Source organism: Rhinoderma darwinii, chromosome 2, assembly GCF_050947455.1.
Source record: "Rhinoderma darwinii isolate aRhiDar2 chromosome 2, aRhiDar2.hap1, whole genome shotgun sequence".
In the NCBI taxonomy this organism is placed as follows: domain Eukaryota; kingdom Metazoa; phylum Chordata; class Amphibia; order Anura; family Rhinodermatidae; genus Rhinoderma; species Rhinoderma darwinii.
The window spans coordinates 21,806,069-21,827,022 of record NC_134688.1 but is presented as its reverse complement, the minus strand read 5'-3'; the positions used below and the strand labels follow the sequence as shown (position 1 = coordinate 21,827,022).

General features: G+C 40.6%; 1 pseudogene; it reads right to left on the bottom strand.

Annotated features, from left to right (window-relative positions):
• Positions 1 to 418: 418 nt before the first annotated feature.
• On the bottom strand, positions 419 to 1,348 carry LOC142741699 (homeobox protein Mix.1-like; annotated as a pseudogene).
• Positions 1,349 to 20,954: the final 19,606 nt, after the last annotated feature.

Genomic DNA, 20,954 nt, shown 5'->3' with positions numbered 1-20,954 from the left:
CTGACGAGAATTCTTTTAACGTCTCTTTAAATGAAAGTCAATCCTTAGCGTTAAATGTGAAGTCTTGAAGGTCTCCATTGTAGAAGATACGAACAAAAAAAACATATATTTTCTGACTTATCTGCATTTAAACAATTTGTGTTTCAATGCGCCCGCATTTGTCTTGGGGTTATTTTTTTATATTTTTTTCTTTCATTTTTTTTTTCCGTGTACAGCCATGTTTATTTATTATCTAAAGGGTACACCAAAAATTCCTCCAGTAATTTATTCTTAAATATATTTAAGATATATTCTTTAAACATATTAACTTTTTTATTATTACAGTCCCGGTTAGACATTTCTCTTAAGGGACCAACTACATCTCCAGGCTTAGGTTATAGCAGGATCTTCAGTTCAATGAAGGAAACGGTCTTCCCAGTCAGTCTGTAGACCAGACACTAGGGCATGTATCCGAGGTTCTGGAGCCTTGGTTGTAGAAGTCATGGTGGGGGATGGACATCTGGTACGGAACGGGTTTAGAGAAGTGTTTCAGTCCATTGAAAGAGCTCAGGTTCCTAGTGACCCCAAAAGTCATCTCAGAAACGATGGTCTTGTTCTGTTGCAGTTGATTATCATTGGGTATTTGGGAGGACCCTCTGGACAAGTCCATCGCTTCATTACTGATAGCCATCTCCGGGGCCATGTTATTATGGACTTGATGGTACATCCCCATGTTGGGGCCACTTGATGAATTTTGGCAGACCTTACTAAGTATATGCTGGACCGGAGGTGATGGATAATATGGATGATAACCCATAGAAGGTGGCTGGGGAAAGAAAATCTGTTTTGAGTTCTTAAGCGTCTTCACCCATTTTGCAGTAGCCACCATTTTCTGTTGATATAGCGTGTTCTGACGACGTTCAGTGGGTTTGTTTCCAGTTTGTTCATCAGGAAAATATTCTTTCAAAACAGGTTTCTTCTTTGGGTTCCCATTCTCATGCCTCGCCTTTGCTCTTTGGTTTTGAAACCAGACCTGGATTCTTGAATCCGGGATATAGAGACATTTTGACAGCTCCCCTCGGTGACTAATATCCGGATACTAGTTGGTTTTGAAGAAAAGCTCTAAAGTGTTCAACTGTGCTTTGCTAAAGATCATTCTCTTCCGGCGCTGTGATGTTTCGCTTTCCTGGTCCTCGCAATTTTTCTGCAGCAGATTTTCAGCCATGTTGCGTTCCTGCCAATGTGTAGCACTGTGGCCACCAGGATTCAGCTTGTCTGTGAGCACTGACGGCATCTCCGTGGGCAGGTTGTGTGGCTGCCAATACATGTTAGGACTGAGATCACCAGGTGCTCGATCACATCCAGCCATCATCTGATCTCCGACAGCCTGAAGTACATGGGGTTATTTTTGACTCAGATTTTTCCTTTACTTCGCACATTCAATCACTTACACGCTCCTGTCACTCTCACCTGAAAAACATCTCCAGAATCCGCCCTTTTCTTACTGTGGAAATAGCCAAATCTCTCATTGTCTCTCTGATTCACTCTCGTCTTTACTCCTGTAACTCTTTACTAATCGGTTTTCCACTCACTAAACTCTCCCCTTTCCAATCTATAGTGAATGCAGCAGCCAGGCTTATCTCACTGCACTGGACCACTACAACAATGCCTCTACCCCCCTGTGCCAGTCTCTGCACTGGACCTCTACTCCAATGCCTCTGTCCTCTGCCAGTAACTGCACTGGGCCGCTACACCAATGCCTCTACCCTGTGCCAGTCTCTGCACTGGACCTCTACTCCAATGCCTCTGTCCTCTGCCAGTAACTGCACTGGGCCGCTACACCAATGCCTCTACCCTGTGCCAGTCTCTGCACTGGTAGCCCATCCCCTTCAGAATTAAATTCAGACTTATTACTGTCACCCAGAAAGTTCACCCCAGTGCTGCACCGCCTTACATCTCGTCCCTCATCTCTGTCTACCACCCTTCACATGCTTTACGTTCTGCCAACGACCGTAGATTAAAATCCTACATAATCCAAACCTCCCACTACCGTCTCCAAGATTTTTCTCGTGCTGCACCCGTCCTCTAGAATTCATTACCCCGGACAATCAGATTAATTCCCAACATCCACAGTTTTAAACTTGCCCTGAAAACACATCTTTTTAGACAGGCCTATAACATTCCCTAATCTGACTACTTTCCCTGGCCACCCGTTTACATTAGTGATCATAACTTGATCCCCTCATCCAGCAGTATCCCCCACACTCCTTGCACCCTAATACACTTCATGTCCGTCATACACAGATACTGGCTGGTGACGGCTCATGCAGCTTTATGTTACTACCCCATTATATAAAAGATGGCCGGACCATTGTACTGAACAAGCACTTTTTACATTTTGTGTCTCCCTTATTTCCTCATAGATTGTAAGCTCTTGTGATCAGGGTCCTCACTCCTCTTGTTTAAATTGTGATTTCGTTTTGTCACTATGTAATGTCTGATATTGTCTGTACAATGTACCCCCTGAATTGGAAAGTGCTGCAGAATATGTTGGCGCTACATAAATAAAGATTATTATTATTATTATTATTAATAATATTATTATTCTGTCATTAACCCTCTTCCTACTTGTGCTTAAGAGATGATAACATTGCATTTTACTGTAAGCTGTAAAATGAGATGCTACTCCAGTGCAATGTAGCCAGTTTGGCCACTAGATGTCAGCACCACTTGAACACTATAAATAAAGATTAATATTATTATTATTATTATTGTTATTAATTATTAATTTGTAGAGATAAAAGACAATGCGGGTGACCTCTGTAAAAATCATCTTAGCGCCACAGGAGACATAAATGAAAAAGTTTAAATTGTATGTACCCTGCATAACCCCAAATCATCACAGAATGATCCCCATTAGAGAATGCTCGGTTGTAGTTTTACACGTTGGGGAGCACTGTTCTTTAAGTTTTTTCCAAGCCTTCTTCTCGATGCAAACTAGACAAGTAACATAATTTACAATTTTTTTTTTGTTCCTGTGGTTTTCCCCCTACCTTATTTTCTTAATCTAGATACAGTCGAGTCTATGTCGGACTGGGATTCTTTGGGTCCACTAGATGACAGTGCGGTCCAACCTCCATTTATACAGAACATGTGCATATGCACTTGTAATTTCCTTATAATGTTTGTTGTTATCATTGTACACACAGGACATATCATTAATAAGACCTAATAGGTTATTTGTGAATCATTCCACTAAAAATAGACCCAAGTGACTGGCTCCAAAGTCAACTCCAAATTCTGCTGGAACTTTGGGACCAATTACTGTGTCAGGACCTGGGTCCACTGGAGGACCCTCTGATACTCTGGTGGGCCAGTCTGACCTGTGTACGATAAGTTAAATTCTCTCTGAATGATTATATGATTAGTATATTTCTCCCATGCTTTCTGCTTTCTTAGAGAATCAAAACAAGTCTGTGCAGAACAGAGGGGTATCCTATTGTACAGCAGATAGAACTTCATGTAACTATTTCTATAGAAATATTGTAGTGACACATATTTAAATACTGGCTACCTAGACGAGAAGACAAAAAGTTGCTAGGCAATCTGACCTAACAATTGCACACTGAGGGCATTAAGGGAAACCCCTAATGAGACAAAGAAACATGGTATATAATATTAGTTAAAGCCTATAGGCATAGACCTGTAGGCTCTCCGTCAGTTGCCAAATGTTTCTCGCATGAGGCACCATATTGTCTCCTTCTAGGGGAGAATACCTCTGTAACGCAACATGTCCATAGAGCATACCAGAATTTTTGGTAGACTCTCACAGAATCCATGAAAAAAAACACCTCAATTTGCCTCCATGTAATATTGGTGGCATGTGGAGGTACAGTAAGGATTCCTAACAAGCTAGGGGCACTGTATTATGGATCTGAATAACACAAATCTGTAATATCTCCGTCAAAATAAACCCTTAGAAGGTATATGCACTTTTGGACACCATTTAATTCACATAAAACTTTAAGTAACTTAGTAACAACATTAAATTACTTTGCTGGCTCAATATCTTTACAGAACTTGTTCGGTAATTTTCATTCTGGGAAGTGTCATTATTATACCAGACACTGTATAGTAATCTGATGTGAGAAATAAAACTGTCCCAATGCATTATAGGAGCTCAGCTAAACTCTAAGGGGTGTGTCTGACATCAAGATTGTTTTCTGTTTCCAATGGCAACCAGCAGAATTATGAATGTAACTCTGGAGTATAATTCAGGCTGTAACTCAGGATCAGTACAAGATAAGTTATGCAATGTATATACAAAGTGTTAACTTTTCTGTTTCTCCATTTTATCTTCACCTTCTTTTAAACTTGGCAAAGTGCAGAAAAGAATACCATGGATATTAAAGTTTCTTTAAGTGTATGCCCTTAAGTGTATAACCTTGAAGAGACAAGCAAGGGCAATTGCTTTTGGTTCCATTTATTTACTATATTTAAAGTCTTCTTCTAACTCTTTTGTAAATGTCAGGCTTTGAACAAGAAGGAAGATATTTTAAGAGCTCTTAGATTCTTTTAAGTGTCTATATAGTTTGCCTACCTTTGAATTTGTGTCCCTTTTATGTCAGACACAGGGGTATTTCTTTTATTTCTTTTTTATGTGTTCATATTCTGGGAGATGTTTTAGCTTTATTTTACGTGATTTTGCATTCATTAATTTTCTACACTTCTTTCAGCGTTCAATTTACTTTTGCGTCATTTGTATTGTTCATTTTCCATATACCGTCTTGGTAGGGATTGCATCTTTCTACTGGGATGTGCTAATTTTTTTTAAATTGTTAAACCATTACTGTAATAAAAAGATGTATCAATATCTGCCAATGAGTATATAAAAATACGTATGAACATTTATAATGTATTTATATTAAAACTATTTTTTGTTCAATAATTTTTTACATTTTTAAAGATAAACTATTGCCATCCCATTAAAAACACCCTTGACAAAAGATGGTAGAAATAGTTAATCTCCTCCTCCCTCTCCCTGCACAGTGACTTCTGACATATGTCACAGAGCATGCTCATTACACTCTACCACATAAGTCAATAGGTTGTTTCTGACCCAAGTTTCTAATGTCCACTTTCCTGTGTTAAAACAAAACCCTTCTGCTTCTATTGATTCAACTCAGTCAAGAAAGCTGCCTTAATAATCATGTAAAGAAAATAGAATAAACAATATGCAATCAAAAAATAAAAACATTAAGATAAGAAATAAGGGTTATGTTTCAGTGTATAATTATTAGAGTAAAAAAAAAAAAAATTCAATATCAAATTTATTTTCTAATACCTAAAATAAAAAATAACTGGTTTTCTTCATTTCACATCTTATAGACTTGCAGTCTTTGGAAAATAATTTGCAAAAAATTAAATGAGCATAATCTAAATACAGATGTAGCCAAGTTTATCTAGACTCTGATAACTTGCTGCAGCGTGATCTCTCACAACAAAATCCATTGAAAAGTCATTGAAAAATTGTCTTGCCACTGTGTAGTTAATGCGTTAAAATTCAAAATAAAGATGACTACATCTGTACGTTCCAAATTTGTATAGTGGATACATTTTATGGGAGGTATTATACATGACGAAGATCCAACAAGTGAAGCAATTCCATAGAAGCCACAAGATCCTATCTATGGGGTTGTCCCTTCGATAGAAGTCCATGGTTAGGTGGAGCTCCAAGGAAAGATGTCCCACCACGGCTGCTTGATTTTGGTTTTGTGTTACGTTATGGGACTTAATAAAAAACTGTGAAGGCCACTAGGTAAATCATAGTTCCCCCAACCCAATATCTTTGAATAAAGAGAAAGGCTGCTATACAGTGCATCCAAAATTCCATTACACAATGTCCAAATAATAGTGCCACAAAGTGCATTATAATACCGCTACACAATTTCATCATAGTACTGTCATACTGCCGTAAGAATATAAAATTGTGCTTGCCCCTTTATCTTACCACTTGCCTACATAGAACTGGCCATTCATGTACGTTTCCTATCTTTGATAGTGTTACTTTGTGTTCTTCACTTTATAGAGAAAAGAGACTTGGATCCCATTCTTTATGAAGGTCATCCATACTTACCCTTCACTTTGTCAAAAGACGTAGACAATAGAACCCACTAAGAAACCACCCAACCATGGACATGTCTCTCTTTGTATTACTGCTACAGTGTAACGCCCACTCTTTAGTTACCGTCTACTTTCTATATACGCTATTCAACACTCAGGCTTCTATGGTGGTATTTACTACTAATAATGTAGAATTTCACTTAGACAGGAAAAACGAGACAGTGGGCACAGAAAATAACCATACCTAAGAGATGACAACAAGCGACGTTACGCTGAGGTTGCCCTTCTATTCTGACATTATCTTTAAATGTCTTTAACAATTTTAAGCCATCAAAATATCGTAGAACGTTTTTCCTTTTGTTCAAACTCTTTAAATGTTTGCTTTCACCTTCAAAAAGCAGGACACGTTGTTCACCGGCTAATATATAATTCCAGGCACTGCTTATTTTGCTTGGGCAAGTTCTTTTCAAATGGAAAAGTTTTCATGTTGTGATAAATGGCTTTGCTGGGTACAGAATCGCAGCACATGTAACTCCCGTTGTTCTCTTAATTTGGTCTATTCTGCCTTCAAATGAATGAAAAGAGCAGCTTTTCTATGGGCTTCCAGTCTTTTTGATTTTTTTTTTAAACCCTGCAAATGGTGAAAGCGGGAGATATATTAAGTGTGTGGTTAAAGCAATTCACATAAACACGGTTCATTTGTAATGTTTGTGTCATTATTGGGATTTTACATCCCAGACAATGGGGCTTTAGAAGGAGATCGAGCAAGTATTTTCTGTTTGGAAATATTTACACAGAATACGTTTGTTCAGATTTTCTATCTAGACGATTGGTATGAAAGAGAAGCCTAGACTGGGGGGAGATAACTTGTACAGCATGAGCCTGACTGAGCCGACACTTATCGTATTACCTTGATAGCTAAATAAAGAGTTTCAGGTTAATACAAAGAAGCAATACAGAAAACAATATTTTGAACTACATTATATGGACAAAAGTATTGGGACACGCCTCTTAATCATTGAATTCAGGTGTTTTATTCAGTCCCATTCCCACAGGTGTATAACATCCAGCATTCACCATGTAGGTGCCTTTACAAGCAATAGTGATAGAATGGGTCATTGTAAAGAGATCACTGAATTCCTGCATGGTCCTGTATGTAATAGGACGTCACCATTGTAACAAGTCAGTTCATGACATTTCTTCCCTCCTAGATATCCACCGTCACCTGTGAGTGATATTATTATAAAGTGGAAGCATATAGGAACCACAGCAACTCAGCCACGAAGTGGAGACCACGTAGAGTTACAGAGTGGGGGAGCCGTGTGCTGAGGCGTATAGTGCATAAAAGTCGCCAATGCTCCGCTGACTCAATCACTGCAGAGTCCAAACCTTCTCTGACATTAACATCCGCACAAAATCTGTACCCGGGAGCTTCATGGCATGGGTGCCGAGCAGCTGATTGCCAGCTTTACATCACCAAGTACAATGCTAAACGTCGGATGAAGTGGTATAAAGCCGCCACCACTGGACTCTGGAGAAGTGGAAACGTGTTCTGTGGAGTGATGCTTCTTTATTGATGGATTGATGGATGAGTCTGGGTTTGGTGAATTCCAGTAGAACGTTACCTGCCTGACTGCAGTGTGCCAGCTGTAAAGTTTGGTGGGGGAGGGGTAATGCTATACGGATGTTTTTCAGGGATTGGCCCTTAGTTCCAGTGAAGGGAAATCTTAATGCTTTAGCACCCAATACATTTTACACAATTGTGGCTTCCAACTTCTTGAGAACAGTTTGGAGTTTTGGTCCTTTTCTGTTCCAGCATAACTGCGCCCCAGTGCACAAGGTCCATAAAGGCTGGTTGGTTGGTTGGTTGGTTGGTTGGTTGAGATTGGTGTGGAAAAATTTGACTGGCCGCACAGAGTCCTGATCTCAACCCCATCCAACACCTTTGGGATGAACTAGAACGGAAAATACGACCCAGGCCCCCTCCACCAACATCAGCGTGTGACCTCACAAATGATCTTCTAGATGAACGAGCAAAAATTCCCAGAGACACCCCAAAATCTTGTAGAAAGCCTTCCCAGAAGAGTGGAAGCTATTTTATTGCAAAGAGGGGGACCAACTCCACATTAATGCTGATGGATTTATAATAGGGTGACATAAAAACACCTGTGGGTGTAATGTGGAGGTGTCCCAATACTTGGTCATATAGTGTATGTTTTTTACATTACGCTGTTAATAAGGGATTTTTGGCCTTAAAGCTTAAAGGAGTATTCTAGTCTTTAGCACTGGATAGGTGAAAAATGCTAGAACATTGGAAGTCCAACCACTGCGACCCCCACCAACCGCCAGATGGCGATGAGGAGGAGTTTGAATGGAAAGGAGGCTGGGCATTCAGCTCCATTTAAAGTCTATGGGGTTCAGCTGTTTCTGTCAACTTCATAGACTTTGAATAGAGATATATCATGTTTTGCTGGGCCTTCATTCCACTCAAACTCCTTCTAGTCACCGTCTGGCGATTGGTGGGGCACCCAGTGGTCAGACCCCTACCAATCTAGCATTTTTCACCTATGTAGTGGATAAGTAAATAATGTTAAAGGCTGAAATACTTCTTTAATGATCACCTGCCATAATCTACGACATATGTCTCACATACACGGCATCTAGTGTTGCTTCCTCTATTGGTCCCATTCGTACTATATTCTCATCTTGGACATTTATGGAATATCCATAGGATATACCACAAATGTCTGATAGATGAGGGTCCCACCTCTAGAACCTGCACCTATCTCTAGAACAGGGCTCATTGACCCCCATCCTACTTCGCCCGATGTTGCTGGTCCCCGGCCAATGAGTTACGAGGTGATCGGGAGTACAGAAATAGTCAAGCTCGCTGAGCTACACTGTTTCCATAACTCACATACATGTAAAAAGGAGTTCTGTAAACAGTGTAGTTCAGAAAGCTCGACTGTTTCCATATTCCCTGGTCACCTCGTAAATCAGTAATTGGTGGCCAGCGACAGCGTAAGAAGGTATGATGGGGTCAGTGGACCCCATTCTAGAGATAGGTGCAGGTCCCAGAATCCCGTAGATATGCCATAAATGTCCAAGATAAGAATACCCCTTCTAAATGGTATTCAGTTCATAAACATTTATGGAATATTCACAGGATATCGCTCTCTATTAAAGTCTATAAGAGTTACAGAAAGTTCTGCTTGCGACCACCTCTCCATTGACTTGTATGGGGAGAGCGGTTGTCCTGAATGGGGATCATTGGTCTCCCAATTGTTGAGGGTTCCAGAGGCACATGTCACTTACCTGGGGATATGCCATAAAGGTTTTAATTCGAATATTGCTTTAAATTTGACACCATATTCTGATGACAGATCCACATTAATAATACATTGCTAGATCACTGGGTTTAATCTGCGTAGTGTAGGATCCTAAATCATATTAATAAAAGTTATCCAGATAAGGAATGAAAAGATGGTCGTCTTACAACTATTAAATCATAGTATTTTACATTGCACATGTGCTACATCCGCATTAAATGCTACAACCCTGTAAACAGCTGCATCTTGATGGTTTCCCTTTGACTGACCTTGAAGGAGCAGCGTATTTTCCTATGATTTTACGATCTGATATAAAAATTATTTTAGTCTTATAACTCCCAAGACGTCTCAACATTTCCTTCCAATGTTTGCAGTTACCTAATTGTAGCGTATCTTCCTGAAAGTGGAAATGTATGCGGCGTGTTTTATTGTATATCACCAGTGGGGATTAAACCAAGAGCACTTAAAATGTAGGTAGAGTATTAATGTCTCTTAATGTATTATGCTGCATATGAAAATAGTGGAATTCGAGCACGTCAATGATATCCATTAGCAAATACAGAAAGAAGCAATCACACATTTTACCAGCTTCATGGTCTCAGTAATTATAAAGTTGCGAGAAGGTGGAATTAACCTATGGATATTTTGTATTGGTTAATAAAGTGTAAGTCGGCGGCGTCCCTTTGAAAAGAAATACTCTTGACTTTGAAGAGGTGAATAATTGTTACGAGTTTCTAATGGGGGATTTAGAAGTATTAAATTCAAGCTGTGTAAATCAATAACATTCAAGCAACATAACTAATGTATATTTTATAACTCGTGTAACAAATATATGACTGATATCAACTCCGGAGATTACAGGGGAGGGAGGGGGGAGTTAAAAGCCACAAGTAGGAAAAAGAAACAAGTAAAAGATAAATCAGGAGTGTATGGGATTTCTATCTATGATGTGAAGGGAATATTTTTAGATTATGCAGAAGAACTGTACATTTTTATGTTGTCGGCAAGTATTTTCATAGAGAGATGTAGCAGAGCTGGCACAACTCATGGTGATAACATACTGTGTAAGCTTTGGCTTTAAAGGGGATAATGGTTTTATTTCTTTAAGTGTCCCTCCGACGCTAGTGTGCTAGTGGAGAGACTAATTGATATTCTAATTAATAGGACTCATGCATAATACTCTCCAGGGGTCATACAGGCTGGGGTCTTTCCACACCCAAAGTTAAATCGAGCAGGCGATTGGAATTGGGGGGGACACTTTAAAATGTGTAATCAGTTAGACTTTTTCCTGTGAGCCCACCTCCTGAAAATCCTGACGATCACCTGCCATCGGGGAAGCTGCAGCTACTCATTTCCACTACAGCGGCCGCTACAGGGGAAGTGTGGTATTACATTGAATGAGCAACTGTGTGATAAGAGGCTGAATCGAGACTGCCAAATTGGGAGCAGTTCCTTGTTTAGGGGCTCTCTACTCTGGCTAGTAGAGGGGAGTCATGAATGGGGAACCACCCTCTTTCATGTCCATATTCCCTATTAGCGCATATAGATGGTGAGGATCTTGATGAGACAACCCCTTTAAGCTAGGGTTGTGGTGTCGGTAAGCAGAACTTCCGACTCCCCTATTTTTCCACTCTCCGACTCCAGCTCAGATACCGACTCCTTCAGAAATGGCCCATGTTTAATATGTCCGGTTATCTGGTCGTTGTGCGTAAGTTTATGTGTAGTTGATAATGTTGTAAGAAAAGAGAGAACAGTGTGCACTCAAGATAAGAAGAAATTGAGACAGCACTCCAAAATATTCAAAAAATAGAGATCCTTTTATTCCACGTGTGTGCAACGTTTCAGCTCAGTGCGAGCCTTTCTCAAGCATTACTTTATGTGTACTGTATATGTCCTGGAAATGAAGGGAATCAGGTGCAGGTCTGAATGGGAATAAAATTAACATTCAAAAGGTGTATCTGCTATGTTGGGGCCTTGCCTTAAAGGGGAACTGTCATGTACCCGAAAAGCTAATTTGCCACCAGACCTGGATTGCAGCCTTCCCCCTGATTCCAGCGTCTCCATTCCCCCGCAATCAGTGTCCCATCCTCTGCAATCAGCCTCATTAGTTTTGGCCGGTGTAAACCTCTGCCAGGGCTCGTTGCACCGTCACTGAACGCTCTGTAGCGTTTCAGGTTGTCAGGGAAATGGAGTTTCCCCGGCGGCCTGGCTAGGGGGATGTAGGAGCACAGTGTCAGTGTGGGCTCGTTCTGACCCCAGCGTTGACGTGGCCTAGTGGTGCCATGCCAGCTAAGCAGAACGGCTTTGCACCGAGGAGGAAGTGGGCAGGGAGGAGGATTGTGCGGCATAGCAGGAGAACGCGGGATTAGAACAGGACAATACAGCACAGCCCTGGTACCCCTAGCCTGATTATTGGGAACAAAGACAATATTAACCCTCAGCACTCCAACCTGTTCAGGAAGGGGGCCCTCTAATGAAACCTTTGCATTGGGCCCACTAAACTGTTAAAATTGGACTGCACCAAGTAGTGAACTTCCTCCCCTGGTCTTCAGAGGAAGAAGTACTGAGCATGTTTTGGACATTTTAACTAAGGGCCTTGAAGCAGCAGCATGACGATACTTAGACTTAGGAAGAGGAGACAACAAGGAAAAGCTGATATCCGATTTTCTGTCATCGCTGGAACATCCTAGTGTTGTTATTTACAATTTAACTGAACGTATGTATTTTTGGAATATCAACAGAGCATTTCAAACCATATACAATATACTGTATGTTTTATGCTTGAAAATCTTAATATGTACAAAAAGTTACAGCCGTAATGTCTTGCTCCATCTCTTGTTTTTTTGCCATCTAAAGCTAGTAGAGATGAGCGAATCGATTCTACACTAATCGAATTTGGTCAGAATTTGGAGATAATAGTTCCCTCAACGTCAGCTGGTCGGTGCTCAGCCGGTGGCTGATAATTTCTGATTATAGAAACCAGCATCAAACTGGGAAAGTGTTTGTTGTTTGCTATTTTGGATGTGGCCCGGACTGTTTCCTGACTCTGCCTTGGGAGCGCGGCCTGCCCCGACCACCTGTATCTATCTATCTATCTATCTATCTATCTATCTATCTATCTATCTATCTATCTATCTATCTATCTATCTATCTATCTATCGTGTTGCATGACCTCTGCCAGCCGAGTCCTCCAGTTTGTAAGATCGGGCTTCTGCTGATAGATTCTGGTGCCTTGCTCGGAAATACCATCTGCAGGCTGTTAGGGGTTGATATTGAAGACCACCATGTGGAGGAGACCTGGGTATTCCCTGCACAGAGTCCAAAAGATGTGGATTGAAAAATCCCTTAGACTCGGCCCCCTGATTTCGAAGTAGCTTAGTCTAATAGTTTCACAGTGGGTCTACGCTCCTGTACTGAGGCCTGAACGTGACAGATCTTATATTTGTAGGGGCGCCGACAGCAGATTTGTTGGGAAAGAGAGATCGGATATGTTGTATTTCAACATGCTCGACCTTACTTCCCTGGGGAGATGACACCTGTATCTGTCAGCGGCTTATTTTCGTCTCCCCTTTGAAAAAACCTGCACACTCGGCCAAGATCAGCGGACATGTTATGGTGAAGTTGACAGAAATAGATGTAGCCTGAACAAACTCAATAGCTATCTCATATTTATGGCCGGCCAAAGAAGAAATTTCTAGTCTTAAGTGTGTGTCTATGTCTATGTCTATGTATAAGTCTATGTCTTAAGAGACATAAGATTTGCAGAACATTTTGAAATCCAGCTAAATTTGGTGAGATTTACTGATGTCTGTGGTGGCCATATATCAGATTTAGAGCAAATGCTACCAAAATATGAAGGGTCTGCCAATAAAATGTTATGTCTTAAGCCAGATATACACTGTGTGCACAATTATTAGGCAAGTGAGTATTTTGACCATATCATCATTTTTATGTATACTTTCCAACTCCAAGCTGTATAAACTTGACTGCTGATTGGATCAAGCATATCAGGTGATGTGTATTTTTGTAATGAGGGAGGGTGGGCCTAAGGAGATCAAGATGCTATAATCAAGGTGAATTATTAGGCAGCTTGTTTTCCTCTGGCAAAATGGGCCAAAAAAGATCAAACTGAAAAGATCAAAGTGAAAAGTCAAAAATTGTTAAAATTCTTTCAGAGGGGTGCAGCACTCTTGAAATTCCTAAGATGTTGGGGCGTGATCACAGAACCATCAAATGTTTGGAAACGCTGGAAACAGTCAACAGGGTCGCAAAAAACGAGTTGAGAAAAAATAACGCAAATTAACTGACAAAGAATTGAGAAGAATCAAACTTGAATTGACCAGGAACCCGTTATCTTCCAGTGCTGTCATACTCCAGAACTGCAACCTTCCCGGACTGGCCAGAAGTACAAGGTGTTCAGTGCTCAGAGACACGGCCAAGGTGAGGAAGCCTGAAACCTGACCACCACTGAACAAGATGTCAAGACTAGGCCAAGAAATATCTGAAGACGGATTGTTCAAAGGTTTTATGGACTGATGAGATGAGAGTGACTCTTGACGGACCAGATGGATGGGCCTGTGGCTGGATCAGTAATGACCACAGAGCTCCAATTCGACTCAGATGCCAGCAAGGTGGAGGTGGGGTCCTGCTATGGGCTAGAATTATTAAGGATGAGCTAGTTGGACCTTTTCGTGTTGAAGATGGACTAAAAATCCCAAACCTCCCAAACCTACTGCCAGTTTTTAGAAGACACTTTCATCAAGCAGTGGTACAGGAAAAAGTTTCATCTCAAGAAAACCATGATTTTTCAGCAGGGCAATGCTCCATCATATGCATCTAAGTTCTCCACTGCATGGTGAGCCAGTAAAGGCCTTAAAGGTGAAAGAATAATGGCATGGCCCCATCCTCACCCGACCTAAACCCTATTGAGAACTTGTGGGCCCTTCTTAAACGGCAGATTTACGGTGATGGAGAACAGTCCACCTCTCTGATCAGTGTCTGGGGGGCTGTGGCTGCTGCTGCACAAAAAGTTGATTGTCAACAGATGAAGAAACTGACAGACTCCATGGATGGACGGCTTATGACGATTATTGAAAAGAAGGGCGGCTATATTGGTCACTGATTTTTTGGGGGGAAATGTCATAAATGTTTGTAAATTTTGAGTTGTTTGTTTATTATTCTCACTTTAACCCATTCCCTCTTTAGCCACTTTTTCAAATAACTTTAGAATGCTTTTACCTACCCAAGCGATTCTGAGATTGTTTTCTCGTGACACATTGGAATTTATGTTACTGCCAAAATTTGCTCGATATGTTCAGTATTTAATTGTAAAAAACACCAAAATGTAGTGAAAAATTGCAAAAATTAGAATTTTCTCAATTTAAATGTATTTGCTTGTAAGACAGGCAGTTATAACACACAAAATTGTTGCTAAATAACATTTCCCATATGTCTACTTTAGATTGGCATCCTTTTTTGAACATCCTTTTATTTTTCTAGGACGTTACAAGGCTTTGAACTTTAGCAGCAATTTCTCACATTTTCAAGAAAATTTCAAAAGGCCATTTTTACAGGGGCCAGTTCATTTGTGAATTGCTTTCAAGGCCTTATATATTAGAAACCCCAAAAAAGTCACCCCATTTTAAAAACTTCACCCCTCAAAGTATTCAAAACAGCATTTAGAAAATGTATTAACCCTTTAGACTTTTCACAGGAATTAAAGCAAAGTAGAGGTGAAATTGACAAATTTCATATTTTTTTGCAGAAATTAATTTTTAATCCAATTTTCTTTATAACACAGAAAGTTTTACCAGAGAAACGCAACTCAATATTTATTGCCCAGGTTCTGCAGTTTTAGAAAATATCCCACATGTGGCCGTAGCGTGCTACTGGCCTGAAGCACCGGCCTCAGAAGCAAAGGTGCACCTAGAGGATTTTGGGGCCTTATTTTTATTAGAATATATTTTAGGCACCATGTCAGGTTTGAAGGGCTCTTGCGGTGCCAAAACAGTGGAAATGTCCCAAAAGTGACCCCATTTGGGAAACTACACCCCTCAAGGAAACTATCTAGGGGTATAGTGAGCATTTTGACCACACAGGTTTTTTACAGAAATTATTGGAAGTAGGCCATGAAAATTTAAATCTAAATTTTTTCAAAGAAAATGTAGGTTTAGTGATTTTTTTTCTCATTTCCACAAGGACTAAAGGAGAAAAAGCACCACCAAATTTAAAGCAATTTCTCTTGAGTAAAACAATACCCCACATGTGGTAATAAACAGCTGTTTGGACACACGGCGAGGCTGAGAAGGGAAAGAGCGCCATTTGGCTTTTGGAGTTCACATTTATCAGGAATGAATTTTGTAAAAAGAATGTATTTTTTCTGTCGCCAAGTTGTGAGAACCATAACTTTTTAACTTTTTTGTCGACGGAGCTGTATGAGGGCTTGTTTTTTGCGAGACGAGCTATAGTTTTTATAGGTACCATTTTTGGATACGTGCGACTTTTTGATCACTTTTTATTACAATATTTGTAGGGCAAAGTGACCAAAAAACAGAAACTCTGGTATAGTTTGTTACGTTTTTTTTTTACGCTGTTCACCGCGTGCAATAAATAATATAATATTTTGATACCTCAGGTCGTTATGGTCGCGGCGATACCAAATACGTATGGTTTATTTATTTTTTTCAATAATAAAGGACATGATAAGAGAAAAAGGGCAATTGTTTTTTATTTTATTACTTGAAACTTTTATTGTTTTCAAACTTTTATTTTTTATACTTTTTTTTACACTTTTTTTATACTTTTTTTACGCTTTTTTTCAAGTCCCACTAAGGGACTTGAAGGTCCAACTGTCTGATGTTTTTTTTCTAATACATTGCACTACCTACGTAGTGCAATGTATTAGATCTGTCAGTTATTCACTGACAGCAAACCGATTAGGCTTTTCCTCCCCCCAGCGGGACCTAATCGGCATCTGTAATGGCAGAGCAGAGGGCCATTGTGTCTCCTGTTGCCATAGCAGCAGTCGCCAGTCCTGATTACCTGACAACCGCTAAGATGCAGCGATCGCTTTCGATTGCTGCATTGAAGGGGTTAATGGAAGGGATCGGAGCTAGCTCCGGTTCCTGCCGTTACAGGTGGATGTCAGCTGTAACATACAGCTGACTTCCACCGCTGATGACACCGAATCTGCTCCTGAGCCGGCGCCATCTTGCCAGTAGTATGGTAGCCGTTCAGGCTCCGCCGCCAGGCGGGAAATGACCGGCTTCCGTGCTAGGCAGACCGTGGGGCCAGTATTAGGCCTCTGGTGGCCATTGCAGCCACCAGAGCCCCGGCAATTTCATTGCTGGGGTTCCGATGAGCTGAAAACACCTTAAGTGCAGCGATCGCGTTTGAGCGCTGCACTTAAGGGGTTAATGGTGGGGATCTAAGCTAATTTCGGTCCCCGCCATTACAGCCGGATGTCAGCTGTAAGATACAGCTTCTGAGCCAGTACCAAACATTTGTCGTATGGCTACGGCAATTTGAGGGAAGTCATGGCTTTCCATGGCGTACCCATACGGCAAATGTCGGGAAGGGGTTAATAGATGAAAACAAACCAGTGAGATGGGAAATTTTTCCTTTTTCTTTTAGTTACATAATAATTCTGCACACTAAGGGTATGTACACAAGGACTATTTACGGACGTAATTCAGGCGTTTTAGCCACGAATTAAGTCCGAAAATGCGGCTCCAAAGCGTTGGCACACATCTGCCCATTCATTTGAATGGGGTTTACGATGCTCTGTGCCGACGGTCATTTTTTTTACGCGCCGCTGCCAAAAGGCGGAAAAAAGACGCCCGCGTCAAAGAAGTGCATGTCACTTCTTCAGACGTAAATGGAGCCGTTTTCCATTGACTCCATGGAAAAACAGCTCCAATTACGTCCGTAATGGACGCAGCGAAAAGCGCCTGCACTTGCCATTCTCCTGAAAACAGCTCCGTGATTTCAGCCGTAACGGACCCTGCCGTGTGAACATACCCTAATAGTTGCCCAATAATTCTGCACACATAGATATTCTCCTAAGAAAGCCAAAACCTCACTTTTACTTTCTTAAATATTCAGGTTTTCAGGTTTATTAACCTTTTGGATTGACCGACAGCAGTGTAGTGATTCAATAATAAAAATTAATCCTCAAAAATACAACTTGCCTAGTAAGTGTGCACACAGTGTAAAGCGGCCACAGACATTCGCTGACAGATCCGGCCAATTACGGTGGAATCTGCAGACAGTCTATCCTCTATGATGCCCCACTCGTTCTTTCTCTTTTTTTTCTGACAATGACTGCATCAGCGCTGCTTTACCTTTTTTTTTGTTTATAATATGCCCAACAGATATGTCAACAGCAGCTTGTTGACTGTTTCCAGAGATGTAAAATGAGTCCAGACAAAAAGTGAAAGGATGTATTTTACATTTGCTTACTCTATTGCCTTAACCCTAACTTTATAGTCTTCAATATGTTCATGTCACATAGCCAGTTTATTCACTCATAGTTCCTAAATAGTTATTTTAATGTCTGTTAGGGAATACATATGCGTTGAACAAGGGCAATAATTCACTAATAACAGCGAATTCTGTTTTAGCAGCAGCTTTTCGAAAAGTATTCATATTGGTATTAATGGGAGTACTCAAGTCTCTTAAAGCACTCATGTTTCATGTACAGAATGACTTTCTATAAAATTGTAATGGCCACTCTTTCTACAAGCTGCTCTGTGTCACGTTCTTACTTCCCGCTGTTTGTCAAAGTAACTATACTCCTCTCTTTTCTATTCTTATAACCCATCATTAAATAGAAAGTGTTTCCTCACTGTGGCCATTAAAAAAGTGACTACAACAAAACAGGAGGATATAAAACAACAGTGGATATGACTTTATTTTGGTCAGACGAAGATCGACAACTTGAAAACTACCGTATATTAAATCATTTTTAATTGTTGTCTTAGGTTACATTAATTAATAGGGATTCAATATGGAATATGGTTACTTCATATCTTTGTTTATTTAACAATAAACAGATTAAATTCAAGCCAAGATAATGTAAATTTCGTTTATGCAGCCAGCATCAGATGGAAGCACGTAAAGCTCACCTATAAATGTAATTCCAAAGACCTCCTGTAGGCTTGTGCTTATTGATAGGTAGCCACTGAAATGTATTAAGACACAGTCTAGGAAGAAAAGCACTTTCCAATGCTGGATGTTCTATTAGGCACAAGAGGCCTTTACCTGGGGAAAAAGCTGGTCCTCAGGGCTAGGGCCACATTATAGTTTATGCAATGAGAGTTTGTGTTGTGGTCTCCATTCAATGAGTTAATAGTTGCAATGTACTAAAACTCCATGCTAAAAGCCAGTGGTGGACCACATGAGGCCCTCGAGTACCCTGCGGCCTCTGCTCTTCTCTTCCATCTGTGTATAGCGCATAGCTCCACTGCTCTTGCATTCTGACCCCAAAAAGTAGCATTTTTAATTATGAAGATAAACCCTTGGTTTCCCACTATACACATTAATAAGATATCCGTTCCATCTGCAATAAATAAATAAATGACTATTTGATCGGACACTCATGATACCGAGAACAAGGGGTTTCAGTTCTCTGATTTTCAACAAAGTTGTTTGCACATTTCTGGTTTCCATTACATGGGAACAGCTGAGCATGCTCTCTGACCTTTTCTGTATCTTCCATAGGCTATAATAGGTAGTGAGAGAGACCCCTAGGTGAGGCCAACTTTGTGCTGCTGAAGGGGGACACGGGACATTAAATAAGATATGCAGACCTCAGATGGAGTAAGGGGCCGCATCTGAGGTCCCCATAATGTGGCAGGTTAACCACTACTGTAAGTCCTGATAGAAGAATACATAGCTGTACTGTACTTGGCTTTCTCTTGTAAAAGTTTGGCAATCCAATGAGTGGTTGCCCTGTCTATGGGAAGCCTGTCCCTAGTTCAGGGATGTCATGGTAAATTTGAGATATCCCTGGTGTCCTGCATGTTACTATTGGATTACTTCTGCATATAAAGTAAGTGATTCCACTAATAACATTGTATTGGGGAACTGCTAATTTATGTTTCGAACATTGCCAACAAGCTTATGTGCCGATGCAAACTCTGACTTTTTTTCGGGTTGATTTGCATAGGTGGTGAGGTTTTTGGCATGACTTTATCATATGGGGGGCTTAAGGCGCAAGACATTTGGTGTCTATTGAGAGCCACAAACTGGAGTAGCTTGACTGGGGTTGAAGCAAGGAGGAACTGGATTAAATTAAAAAGTTAGCATGGCTATGAAAATGTTATTGCCTAGGAGAGCGCGTGTGGGGTTTATACAGTTTTGAGGGGTGTTGCTTCAGATGAGAGGGAGGTAGTGGTGCGGTCTATAGGAGGGCACAAGAAGAGGATGAATTTCTTTTAGTGTCGGTCTAGTTTAGAGAATTTGCTTCCCACCCTCTATTGTTGGGGTTCATGTCGTATTGTCATAGCGGCCTGGCAGGTGAAGGTTCTTTGAAGGCAAATGATTATAGGTGTAGAGTATTTCTAGCTTAAGCTGTGTAAGGCATAGGCAGAATTGGGTTCCTGTAGAGCAGAATCCCCAGGAGAAAAAATAATTATTGAGTGTGAAGATTACATTTTGGTGCCCGTGGGTTGGTGTGGGCAACTAAGGGTAATGATTACAGAGGGCTTTGGAGGTCAACATGAATAGAGGGATGGATACATCTATGGTGACCTCAAAGTTCCTTACTGCAAAACACTTAGATGATATATTGAGCAATGGGAAGAGGAAGAGTTTATCGGGTAGTTGGGTATGCAATGGTCGCTAAGTGTAAATCTGGCATTGGTGCATCTCTGCCCTATGTGATACATTATGGTAGCAGAAAACTCCCAAACTGCTTCCACATTAGGAGGAAATTTAACTCTATGTTTAGTTATGTTAGTGACAGGGAAATTGGGCTGTCACTGAGGTCACCGGTTGTGGCAGCTCAATACAATCAGCTAGCAAACTTTTAGACATGCATTTATATAAATGAGAAGATTGCTTTTGTGAAGGAGTTAAATTGCCTTTTCATACTTGCTAACTGCCCTGTTTTTTGTTGGTCTGGCCTGCAAACTGGACTGCAAAATGGAAGGGGTTTATGCAAATTTTACATTAACAAGGGTGTTTCTGTCCATTTTGGAGGCACTCCAAGGGGGAATGGGGTGAGGCTTACAAATGTCCCCCAATTTGGGATTCGAATGTTGTCAGAATGCCATTTGTGATGGTGCATTCCAACAGCAGAATATATATGTGCCCCAAGCAATTATGGTTATGCACATTCCCCCATGACCCTCAGGCTATGTATTCCTAAGGAACAAGACAATGTCTTACTTCTCGAATAAGCAAAATCTAAATATTAAACTTCTGCTTATAAATATTCAACAAAATAAAGTTTACTAACTCCTCAAGACGATCACTGGGAGTGTAACACAGCATGATAATGAGGAGAAGTGAAAGATAAAG